At 41.8% G+C, this 11,627-nt stretch overlaps 1 long non-coding RNA gene across 1 annotated transcript; it reads left to right on the top strand.

Moving 5' to 3' along the window:
* Nucleotides 1-1,893: 1,893 nt before the first annotated feature.
* Nucleotides 1,894-3,492, top strand: LOC109251521 (uncharacterized). Its single transcript, XR_002073559.2, has 3 exons — nucleotides 1,894-1,964; nucleotides 2,996-3,106; nucleotides 3,298-3,492. It is a non-coding gene; the product is annotated as an uncharacterized LOC109251521 (long non-coding RNA).
* Nucleotides 3,493-11,627: the final 8,135 nt, after the last annotated feature.

Genomic DNA, 11,627 nt, shown 5'->3' with positions numbered 1-11,627 from the left:
TATTCCTATTCCACATCAGACTGGAAGTCCTAATATGCACAATAAGTCAGAAAAAGAAAGAAATGTCATAGGGATTTAAGGGAATAAATAAAACTACCCTTATTTGTAAATGCCATGATTGTCTATATAGAAAACCCCAAAGAATTTACAAAAAACTCAGAAAACAAAAAACAAAAAAATCCTCTTACAGTTGATAAAAATGGGTTTAGCAAGATCACAGATTGCAATATCAACACACAAAAATCTAATGTGCTTCCTTATGCTAGCAATGAACAATCAGAAATCAAATTTATTTACACAAATAGAGAAGTGCCTGGGTGGTTCATTTGGTTAAGTGTCCAACTTCCGCTTAGGTCATGATCTTGTAGTTCATGAGTTCAAGCCCCACATCAGGCTCTGTATGGTACAGAGCCTGCTTGGGATATTCCCTCTCTCTCTCTCTCTCTCTCTCTCTCTCTCAAAATAAATAAATAAATTTAAATAAATAAAGGGGATTAAGAATACACTTATCTTGATGAGCACTAAGTAATACATAGAATTGTTGAATCATTACATTGTACACCTGAAACTAATATAACACTATGTTAATTATAGTTCCATCAAAATAGTAAATAAAAATAAATAACAGCTAGCAAAAAATGATAATCATAATACCATTTTCAATAGCCCCACAAAGCAAGTAGTTAGGCATAAATCTAAACTATTATGTGTATCAGCCATGTATTTAAACTGCAGCTGCTGAAAAAAAGAAAGAAAAAAAAACTAAATAAATGGAGAGGCTCCCAATTACAGTGAAATGGAGGCTCAATGTCTCTCCTAAAATTGATCTGAAATTCTAATGCAATTCCTATTAAAAGACCAGCAAGATTTGTAGATCTATACAAGCAGAGTCAAAATAATTCTGTGAAAGAAGAATGAAATTGGAATACTCATTCAATTTTTAGAATCACTATAAAGCTACATTAGAAGAGAACATGGTATTTGCAAAGGAACGGACACACTAATCAACAGAACAGAATAAAAAGTCCAGAAAGAGACCCATATATACATATATATGGATGGACTTCGTTTGAAAATAAATTGGATGGAGATATAGATATATATATATATATATATATATATATATATATATATATATATATATCTTTCTGGATATATACAGATATATATATCCAATTTATTTTCAAACGAAGGCCAATTCAACTTACCAGAGAACAAACAGGTTTTGTTTTTTTTTAAATGGTGCTAATTACAACCAATTTACTTTCAAACGAAGGCCAGTGCAACTTATCAGAGAACGAACAGGTTTTTTTTATGGTGTTAATTAATTGAAAAACTAAATGAAAATCATCATCATCATCATCATCATCATCTCATCTAAAACCTCACCTCTTATAAAATAATGAACTCAATATGGATCATAGATCTAAATGTAAAATGTAAGTCTATCACACACTTAGAAGAAAACATAGGAGAAAATCTTCCTGACACTGTATTAAGAAGAGATTCTTAGACATGACACGACACCAAAAGGACGTCCATAAAATAAAATTAAAAAATAATTTGGGCTTAATATAAATTAAAAACTTTGCTCTGCAAATGACGTTGTTGGAAAACAAAAAAGATAATCTACAGACCCAGAGAAAACATTTGCGAATCACATACCTGAGAAAGGACTTCTATCCAAAATATATAAATCACCTTCAAAACTAAACTGTAATAAAAAGCAACTCCCAGAATTGACCAATCACCTAAGAGAGTAGGAAGAGCTTGCACTCCTTCAGACCAATCAGTAGCCACATGAGTATTGGATTCCCCACCCTATCACAGACAACCTCCAATCAGCCTATAGTAATAGAAAGGCAAGATAGGAGGCGGGTCCAGCATGGTCTCCACGGTAACCCATGGCGGGTTGGAGTGACGGAGAGCCTCCTTGTACCCAGATCCAGATGCCCTGATGGGAGGTGTTTGAAGGGGCAGGGAGGGAATTTACGGGGGATAGGGTGGGAGAAAGCATGGGTAGCGGCAGAATGAGGGGGCAAGAAGGGTTTCAGGAGGCAGAGGGGGTGTTATAAGAAGAGAACTATTTAGAGGGAACACTGGTTTAGGAGAACAGGGAGGCTGCTATGAGTGGAGGAAGGAGAGGTTCAGACGGTCAGGACGCTGGTTTCAGAGGTGGAGAGAAGGTGGTAGAGGGAGAAAGGGCAGGCCTTTATAAGAGGACAAAAAGAGGCTATGAGACTATGACAGGGAGAGGACTTAGAGTTTAGAGTTGGTCAAAGAAGGTCTTAAGAGGAGCCAACAGAGAGGTAATGGGTGGGGAGAAGGGGAAGAGAGCAGTTTATGGGCGAACAGTAAGGCTCATAACAGGACCACGACAGGTTCATGGGGACAAAGTGAGGGATATTACAAGTGGGATAAGGAGAGAGCTATTGGAGACATTCACAGTTTTATAGGGTAAGAGTTTTATGAGGGAACAAGGGAGGTTTCACAGATGGAAAGTGAGAGTGTTCAAGTGTTGAGTAGGGGTCTTCTTATTAGGGTGTTTTATAGGGCCAAAAAGAAGGCTGCTTTGGGAGGACCATGAGGGTGTTATAGGAACAGAGTTTGTTAACGACTCAGTTGAGGTTTCACGAAGGACAAGTGAGAGTCATCAGAGTCAGTAAGGGGTTTTGTGGGGGTGGTGTTAGGGGCCAAGTGAGACATGCTGTAGGGACCTGAAGGCAGTTATAGAAGACAGGGAGAGGTTATAGGAGACAGGGAATGGGCAGGGATTATAGAGCATAGGGGTGGAGGGATGCTGGGAGATCCAGGTAGAAGGACGTATTGGAATAAGAACAGATTAGAGGGCACATGGTAGGAGTTAGAAGGGGCTGGTAAGAGTTTTTAAGGAAATCAAAGAAGAATCTATACAGCCAAATATCTTGAAAAGGAGTCAGAGGGGACAGCACAGTACAGAAGCCATACTGAGCCATAACCCACTCCCTCCCCACAGGCGTTTGAAATTTTGCAGGACAAGCCCCCCAGAGACCACATGTGCCTGTCCATTTGTGCCTTACTCCTGTGTTTTCCCATAGGCATTGTAGCCTTGATCTTCTCTCTCCAGGTGGGAATCTGCATCAGGCTAATCCTCTCCTCCTTTCCTTTTCATCCTGGCCTTGACCCTGACTCAAATTCTTTCTTTTGTCCCTCCTGTGGGCTCAAATCCCCACCTGCGTCCTTACAGTCCCATAGCTCACCCATTACAATAACCCACTGAAGCCAACTATTCCTGTCCCGCCTCTCCCCTCTAATCAGACAAGGCACAGCAACAAGTGGAATAACCGAGCCTTGGCAGCTGAGACGTCCCAGCAAGTCTACTACATGGCAGTCTTGGGGATTGTCTTGGGAAGCATCATCACACTCGCCATCTTGATTTTCCTCCTGGTGGACTTATTTTCTCGTTAACCTCCTTTTCAGCAAACCACTAAAAATATATAACAGTGTTACATACCTTGGCTCTAAGTATCCATTTGGGCCAAATGGGACACCTGTTCCAAAATGTCTGGTTGCCAAGTGTTGACAGCCTGAGCCAGCACCTTGAGGTAGTTGATGGGGCAAGAAAGGGGCAGGTTGGGCAGCCCACTGGACCTTCAGGACCAACCCTGGGATCTTGCCAAGGGATGGGGGCCATGGAGGCAGGGTATGCCACTGTTTCCCCAGGGAAGTCTCCCCTCCTGCTTACATCATGCATTCATGTCATAAATCCGTTCATGCCAAGGACCTTAGCTCTGCAACCTGACTCTGGAGATACAGCAGTGACCACTTCAGTTCCAACCACACCCCTCTCAGAACTTATAAATCAGGTAAAGATAGACATATCATCAGAGAGTGATAGTTCAGTGTGGTCTAGTCTCTAGTAGGGTGAACCCAGAGAGGACGGTTGTAAGAGGCCTGACCTAATCTTAGGTACTTATGGTCTACCAGAAAGCCAGGAAGTCAAGCAGCTGTCAGTGAACTGATAAGAATTCAGGTCAAGTTACAATTGTGGAGAACTTCTGTTACAGTTATGATGGCCTCGTGTCCCCCCTCACCACCAAAGCTTGTCATTTATTCATTATTCAACAAATAATTTCTTAGCACCTATGACTTATCAGGCACTGTACTAGGAGCTGGAGATTCAACAGAGCAAGATAAGTCTCCTTTCTGAAGGAGCTTACATTCTACTGGGAAGAACCATAAACAAATAGACCTCTAAGTAAATAAGATAATTACAGGGAGTGGTAAATGATAAGGAGAGAAATCAAATAGGGCAATAAGCTAAAGCAGTGCCATAGTGGTTCACTTCTGTTGATGGTCTGCAACAAGATTAAGTGCAGAAATTTCCAGTAAGCAGTTCAAAACTCACAGAAATTTGACATGGCCGTGACATCCAACAATAGAATCAACAGACTTGTCTTATTGGACAGGGCATAGACCAAAAGAATCTATCTGTACATGACATTTTGGAGATATCAAAAAATGAGTCCTACTCTGCAACCACAAATAGTTTGAGGTACACTAAGCTAGAATGAGGTCTAGGAGTATATTGTTTAGAGTTATGCCAGTGGCTGTAACAAATAAACCCCACCATTTCAGTAGCTCACAAAATAGCTTACTTCACACTTAAAGAACCTCCCAAAGTGGGCATTTCTGGTTGCCCACATATTAAGTTAGGGATCCAGGCTCCTTCCACTTGCTAATTCCACCATCATAAGTGCTTAGAGTCTTCTGAACCTAGGCAGATGAGAGACTAGAGAACCCCCACTTGCTTCTTAAAATCCTTAGCCCAAAAGTGAATCCTTATACACTCTTGGATAGAAATGTAAATTGGTACAGCCACTATAAAATATAATATGGAGGCTCCTCAAAATATTAAAAATAGAAGTACCACATGATCCAGCAATCTCACTTCCTTGGGAATATATCTAAAGGATAAAAATCACTGTCTCAGAGATATCTGTACTCCCGTAATTACTGCAGCCTTATTCACAACATCCAAGATATGGAAATAGTCCTCCAATGGACAGAGGAATAAAGAGGATATACCAATACATATACAAAGAAATATTATTAAACCATGAGAAATATGAAATCTTACCATTTGCAACAATACGGATAGACCTTGAGGGCATTATGCTAGTAAAATAAGAAAGAGAAAGACAAAATGTATGGTATCACTTATGTATGAAATCTAAAAAAGCCAAACTGACAGAAACAGAAAGCAGAATGATGGTTGCCAGGTGGAGGCTGGGGGAAATGGGGACAGGCTGTTAAAAAGATACGTCACTCAGTTATAAAATGAGTAAGATCTTAGGATCTAATGTATAACATGGTGGCTATGGTGAACAATACTGTATTGTATACTTAAAATGTGCTAAGAGAGTAGATCTTAAGCATTCTCACCAAAAAAAAAAAAAAAATAGGTGCGAGGTAATGGATGTATTGATTGTGGTAATAATTTCACAGTGTATATATCAAATAACTATGTTGTATACCTTAAATATGTCACATTTTTGTCAATTATACCTCAATAACAAATAAAGCTTTGGTGCTAGGTGACATACACCTCTTGCTCTCAGTCCATTGGACATAGCTAATCTCATGGCCTCACCTGGTTGCAGGGGCCTCTGGAAAATGTAGTCTTAGACTGCACAGCCAATAGACACCTAGTTGGCTTTGCCACAGAAAGTCTTTCTAAGATGTTCTTTGAGCTGAGACATGGAAGCCCAAGTGTAAGAGCTGCTCCAAGAACTGTGAGAACAGGGTTCCCAGAGTAGGAATGGCAATCAGAAAACCTTAATGCTGGAATGAGCTTGGAGATTCAAAGAACAAAAAGGAGGCCATTGTGGCAGTAATGTCACACATCTACTCTCCAAAGCAGGTGGGGTTCTCTCTTCCCTGTAAGAACCCTTGTAGGTGCTTATGAAGGTCCCTAAGATGACCCCCAATCCCAGCTCTCCTGAAGAGGAAATCCAACACTTGTCCTTTACCCTCAGTCTGACAGAGATCTGCTCACAGGAATCTTTGCAGACATACAGCTGCCTACCTTTAGGACCTCCAACCCCCTCCATGCCTGGCTCTGCCCTGGGTGATGCTGGGGATACAGCAGTGACCAACACAGACCCCATCCCTGCCCTCAGGACATCTGCAGTCCAGTGGAGAAGACAGGCTAACCACCAGATGGGGCTGTGAATTGTTCTTTCATTTATTCTTTCATTCAGTGAAGTTCTATTGTTCATTTATTACAGTGCCGTTCTGGTGGTGTGTGAAAGATGATAAACTTAAGTAAGAAAATATTAAGAGTACTGGGGAATAAAAATAAAGCATGGTAAGGGTGATTGGAAGTATTGGAGACAGGGGAGGGGCTATAGTTTGAAATAGAGAGGCAGGTAGTGCCCCAATTAGGATCTGACTTTTATCAAAGACTTGCAGGACTTAGGAGAGGGAACCAGACATGTATCTGGGGCGAGAGTCTCAGGCAGATGGAACTACTAGTACAAGGGCCTAGAGGGAGGGGCACATCTGATATTTCTGAGATATGGTAAGGAGGCCAGTATAGCTGAAGTGAAGTAACGTAGGGAATGGTTAGGAGATGCAATCAGGGAGGTAACGTAGGCAAGATCAAAGAGAACTTACTTTACTCTGAGTGACATGAACAGACATTGGAAAGGTAAGTGACCTGTGCCAACTCAGGTGTTAATAGTCTCTCTCTGACTCTGGAGGGGAGGAGACTTTGGTGCACAGGTGACGGCAGGGAGACTCATGTGATATTCCAGATGGGAGGTGATAGACTATTAGGCCAGAATGGGGAAGAAGAAAGGGAAAAGCCTTGATGATTTTTAAAGGCAAATAGGAATTGCTGATGCATGATATGGGTGTAAGAGAAAGAAGGAATTTTGGCCTCGGGAACAGGAATCACAGAGCTGCCCTTGTCTGACCTGGAGAAGTCGTAGAGAAACAAGTCTGGGGACTACACTGTAATGGTCATTCTAAGGTTTAGAAGCCAATGTTCTGGCTGCAGGCTGGTTCAGCAGTGGGCATGTGACCTTGCCTGAGCAAATGAAAATGGGATAAATGGTTTCCGGAGCTTATGGTAGAGAGAAGCAGCCCACCTCTTCCATGTTACCTTCTAAGACCACATCTTTCTCCTCCACCTCGGCTGGTGCAGGGTAAGCTGTTCTGCAGCCAGGTGGAAGAGGCTAAAGCTACTAGAATGAAGGAGGAGCCAAAAAAGAAGCAAGTGCGAGAAAGAGGAGCCAGAAACTGGGTCCCCAATAACATCATGATAGTCTCTGAGCCGTCAACTGTTTGCAGGCACTGTTCAAGGAGCTCATGCATGTTGTCTCATTTAAACCCCACAACACTAAAAACAGATATTATTACTGTCCCAAATTCATAAATGAGAAACTGAGGCTGCAGAGATTGAGAGACTTGCCCTAGATCATTTAGCCTGTGAGTGGTAGAATGAGGATTCAAACCCAATGAGTCAGACTGCAGAACTTTTGCTCATGATAATTGCCTTTCAGTGTTTGAGCTGCTGGATTACACCTCACCTGAACCAGGACAAGGCAGTACCTCTTTTAAATCACATGAACCAAGATATTTCTTATTTGGGAGGAAAAACACTACACTGAGTTGGGTTGGGGACATTTGTAACCAGAAAGAGGCTTAGCTGTGAGAGTCCAGAGGAGGTGATCCAACCAATCTGGGGTCGGGGGTAGGGGGAGTCAGAGAAGTCTTGCATGGAAGGGCACATCTGAGATAAGACTTAAAAGACTGAGGAGGAGGTAGCCATTGAAGGTAATGAAGGGTGATGGAGGTAGGGAGCACAGCAGGAATAAAATCCCAGAGATGGGAAGGAGGGAGCCTTGACAGGTAATGCCCCAGTGAGAACACTATCTTCCTCTCTGGAAAGGTCTTAACCTAAGGATAAGTGTCCTCCACTCAGCCCAATCATCTCTCCCACCAGCCCTCTGCTAAGCCTCAACTCTGTCATCGCCTGCCCCAGTTACCGGCCCTGGCCTGTCTCCTCCTCTGATCCACCATCTACAGAACACCCAGAATGTTCCTCCCACTTTTTTTTTAACTTTTAATTTCATAATTTATTTAAATAAGTGTTTCAAATCTACAAACTGTGAAGAACAAGTCTAGCCCCCATGTGACATCCACACTTGGCAGATGTAAACATTTTCCTATACTTGCACCGGATCTCCTTCTTGGAAATTAAATGTTGTATGTACAAATTAAATGCCTCCCCCTTCTCCTCTGTTCTCTTCTTCCCTCCCTCCATCCCTGAAAGAAACCACCAAACTCATGTTGCCGTAAGCAAATTCTATGTGTATTTTGTACTTTTACTCAATGGATGTGGACACACTTGATGGTGTAGAGTTGTTGCGTTTGGGTGTGTAGTAGTCCTTAGTGACTTCTGCCAAATCTTTCCAGCTCTTCATCTTCCAAGACTCACCTTCTGGGTCTCTCACCTGGTCCAGTTGATGTTTCAGTTGACATGGTCATAAAAGGTCAATTGTTAGTAGGAAATTAGAGACAGGATAGTCTAAAATGTGCCAGATGTTGATCACAAATTTTAAAACACTGTGTCCAAGAGGCAAATGATAAGAATCCATCTCTGGGTATTAATGCTACTAAAGAAGGTTTTATCCCCCAAAAGTAGTGTCCTATAGATGACCCTTCTTAAGCTTTACTATGCATACAAATCACTGATAGATTTGATCAAAATGCATGTTTAGGGGGCGCCTGGGTGGCTCAGTTGGTTAAGCGTCCAACTTTGGCTCAGGTCATGATCTCACAGTTCATGGGTTCGAGCCCCGCATCGGGCTCTCGGCTGTCAGCAAAGAGCCTGCTTTGGACCCTCTGTACCCTTCTCTCTCTGCCCCTCCCCAGCTCATGTGCGCTCTCTCGCTCTCTCTCTCAAAAATAAATAAACATTAAAAAAATTTTTTATTAAAAAAATTTAATACATGTTTTGATTCAGTAAGTCCAGGAGTGGAGGAGCAAGGGATTCTGTATTTCTAACAAGCCCCTGGAGAATGCTGGTCTTTGAACACCTTGTAATACAGCAGCAAATTATAGACACTAATGTGAAAGCTTGAAGCTTGTCAAACAGGGACCAGGAGCAGAATACAGGTGATGATAATTATTTTGTCAAGTATATTGAACAGACCGAACACAGTAGGGGTACAGAGGGGACTTATATTTCTTCTGTAAGATGCCAATCTCACCTTTTTGTATCAGCCTTTTGGAGGGTGGAGACGAAAACATCCTCTTCTTATGTAAGAGAGGAAGAGGAAAGCCACTGCAACTTCCTCCGTGAACGACAGCTTGAGGTAACAGTAATTCCACAGGCATCCAGAGTCTCTGCTTACAGAGTGTATCAGGGTTCCATCAGAGAAGCTGACCCACTGGGGGGATGGACAGATGGACGGATAGATAGATAGGCAGATGAACTGGGATTTAACCTTATGCAATTGGAGTTATGAAGCAGTCCCTAACATTGTGGTCTTAGGGTCTGATGCTGGCACTCGAAGTGCACAGGGCAGGCAGTTAGGAAAGGAAGACAGACATAAAGTGGGGAGAAACTCGACAAGGGGGCCTCTGCCCTTGGTGGTGTGAACGTCCACAGGAACAGCTGCCATCCTTCATTACGGAGATAAACCCACACCTGGCCCAGGAGCTGAGAAGCTGGGGGGAAGATCCAGGAAAAGGTGAAACAATTGCTGGCCCGGCTGCTACCCTGTGCAAACGTGATGACCCAGCAGAGCCAGCCAGTGACAACCTGTGTGATCTACAAAATGGCAGCTGCTTCACTTCTGCCCACCAAATCTTGCCCAAGCCTCTCTATGGGTCCATCCTAATTGAAATCACACAGAGAAGGTAATTCCAAGATACAGTTCGTTCAGCCTGGTCAAGCTGACACATTACAAAGCCACAGCACAGAGACTGGAGGAGAGTGGTGAGAAGCTCATCAGTGACTGCCGGGGAGATGGTCACATAAGCAGCTTGAGTGGATGTTTCTAATAATTTCCGGGTGGCATTTCTTTAGAGTTGGAGGGGAAACTGTAGTAGTTATCTCTTATTTGGTTTTAGCCTTTCTTCCAAAACATACAGAATCCTTTCATGTCATAGCTTCAGTCAAGGTGTATCTGATTAGTTATCATTAGGTCATGGTTATAGATGTTTCATTAGATAATATTCCAACTTTCAGCCAATTCTCTTTTTCAATAGATTTTATTTTTCACGAGCAGTTTTATGCTTACAGAAAGTTACACAAAAAGAAAAGAAAGTTCCCATATACTTCCTGTCCCTCCACACATATTTTCCCTTATTATTATTACCATCTTGCAGGTAACTTTGTTACAACTAATGACCAAGAGTAAACATTATTAACTAGAATCTATGCTTCACATTAAGACTCACTCTGTATTGCACAGTTCTGTGGCTTTTTATAAATGCATAATGTGATGTACCCACCATTTCAGTATCACACAAAATAGTTTCACGCTCCTAAAAATGCCAAGCCTCGGGGCGCCTGGGTGGCTCAGTTGGGTAGGCATCCAACTCTTGATTTTGGCTCAGGTCATGACCTCACAGTGGTGTGCACTGATGGCATGGGGCCTGCTTGGGATTCTTGGCTCTCCCTCTCTCTCTCTGCCCTACCCCGCTTGTGTTCTCTTTCTCTCTCACACACAATAAATAAATAAACTTAAAAAAAAAAAAAGCCGAGCCTCACCTTTCCATCCCTATCCCCCACCTCATGATCTCCTGGCAACCACTGATCTAGTTTTGCCTTTTCTAGAATGTTATATATTTGTAATCATACAGACGATCTTTTGAGATCATCTTCCAAAGTGGCTGTATCATTTTGCATTCCACCAGCAATGAATGAGATTCCTGTTGTTCCACATCCTCGACAGCATTTGGTACCGCTTTTTTAAATGGATTTTAGACATTCTAATAGGTGTGCAGAGTTATCTCATTGTTTTAATTTGCAATTCCTTAATGACATGATATCAGCAACTTTTCGTGCTTATTTGCCACCTGTACATCTCCTTCGGTGAGATATCTGTTCATAACTTTTGTCTATTTTTAAGTAGATTATTTGTTTTCTTATGGTTGAGTTTTAAGAGTTCTTTGTATATTTTGGATACAAGTCCATCTTCAGGTATGTGTTTTGCAAATATTTTCTGCCAGTCTGTGATTTATCTTTTCATTCTCCTAACAACCAGTACTTTCTTTTTTTAATTTTTTAAATTTCGTTTATTTATTTTTTAATTTACATCCCAGTTAGTCAGCATAGAGTGCAATAATGATTTCAGGAGTAGATTCCAGTGACACTTCCTCTTCATATCCCAACAAGAGTCCTCCCTAATGCCCCTTGCCCATTTAGCCCATCCCCCCACCCTCAGTTTGTTCTCTGTATTTAAGAGTCTCATATATGGTCCCCCTCCTTGTTTTATATTATTTTTGCTTCCCTTCCTTATGGTCATCTGTTTTGTATCTTAAAATTCCACATGAGTGAAGTCATATGATATTTGTTTTTCATTCCATCCACATTGTTGCAAATGGCAAGATTTCATTCTTTTTGATTG

Source organism: Panthera pardus, unplaced genomic scaffold (genome assembly GCF_024362965.1).
Source record: "Panthera pardus isolate Hobbes unplaced genomic scaffold, ASM2436296v1 HiC_scaffold_18, whole genome shotgun sequence".
NCBI classification, from domain to species: domain Eukaryota; kingdom Metazoa; phylum Chordata; class Mammalia; order Carnivora; family Felidae; genus Panthera; species Panthera pardus.
This window is presented reverse-complemented; position numbering and strand designations above follow the sequence as displayed.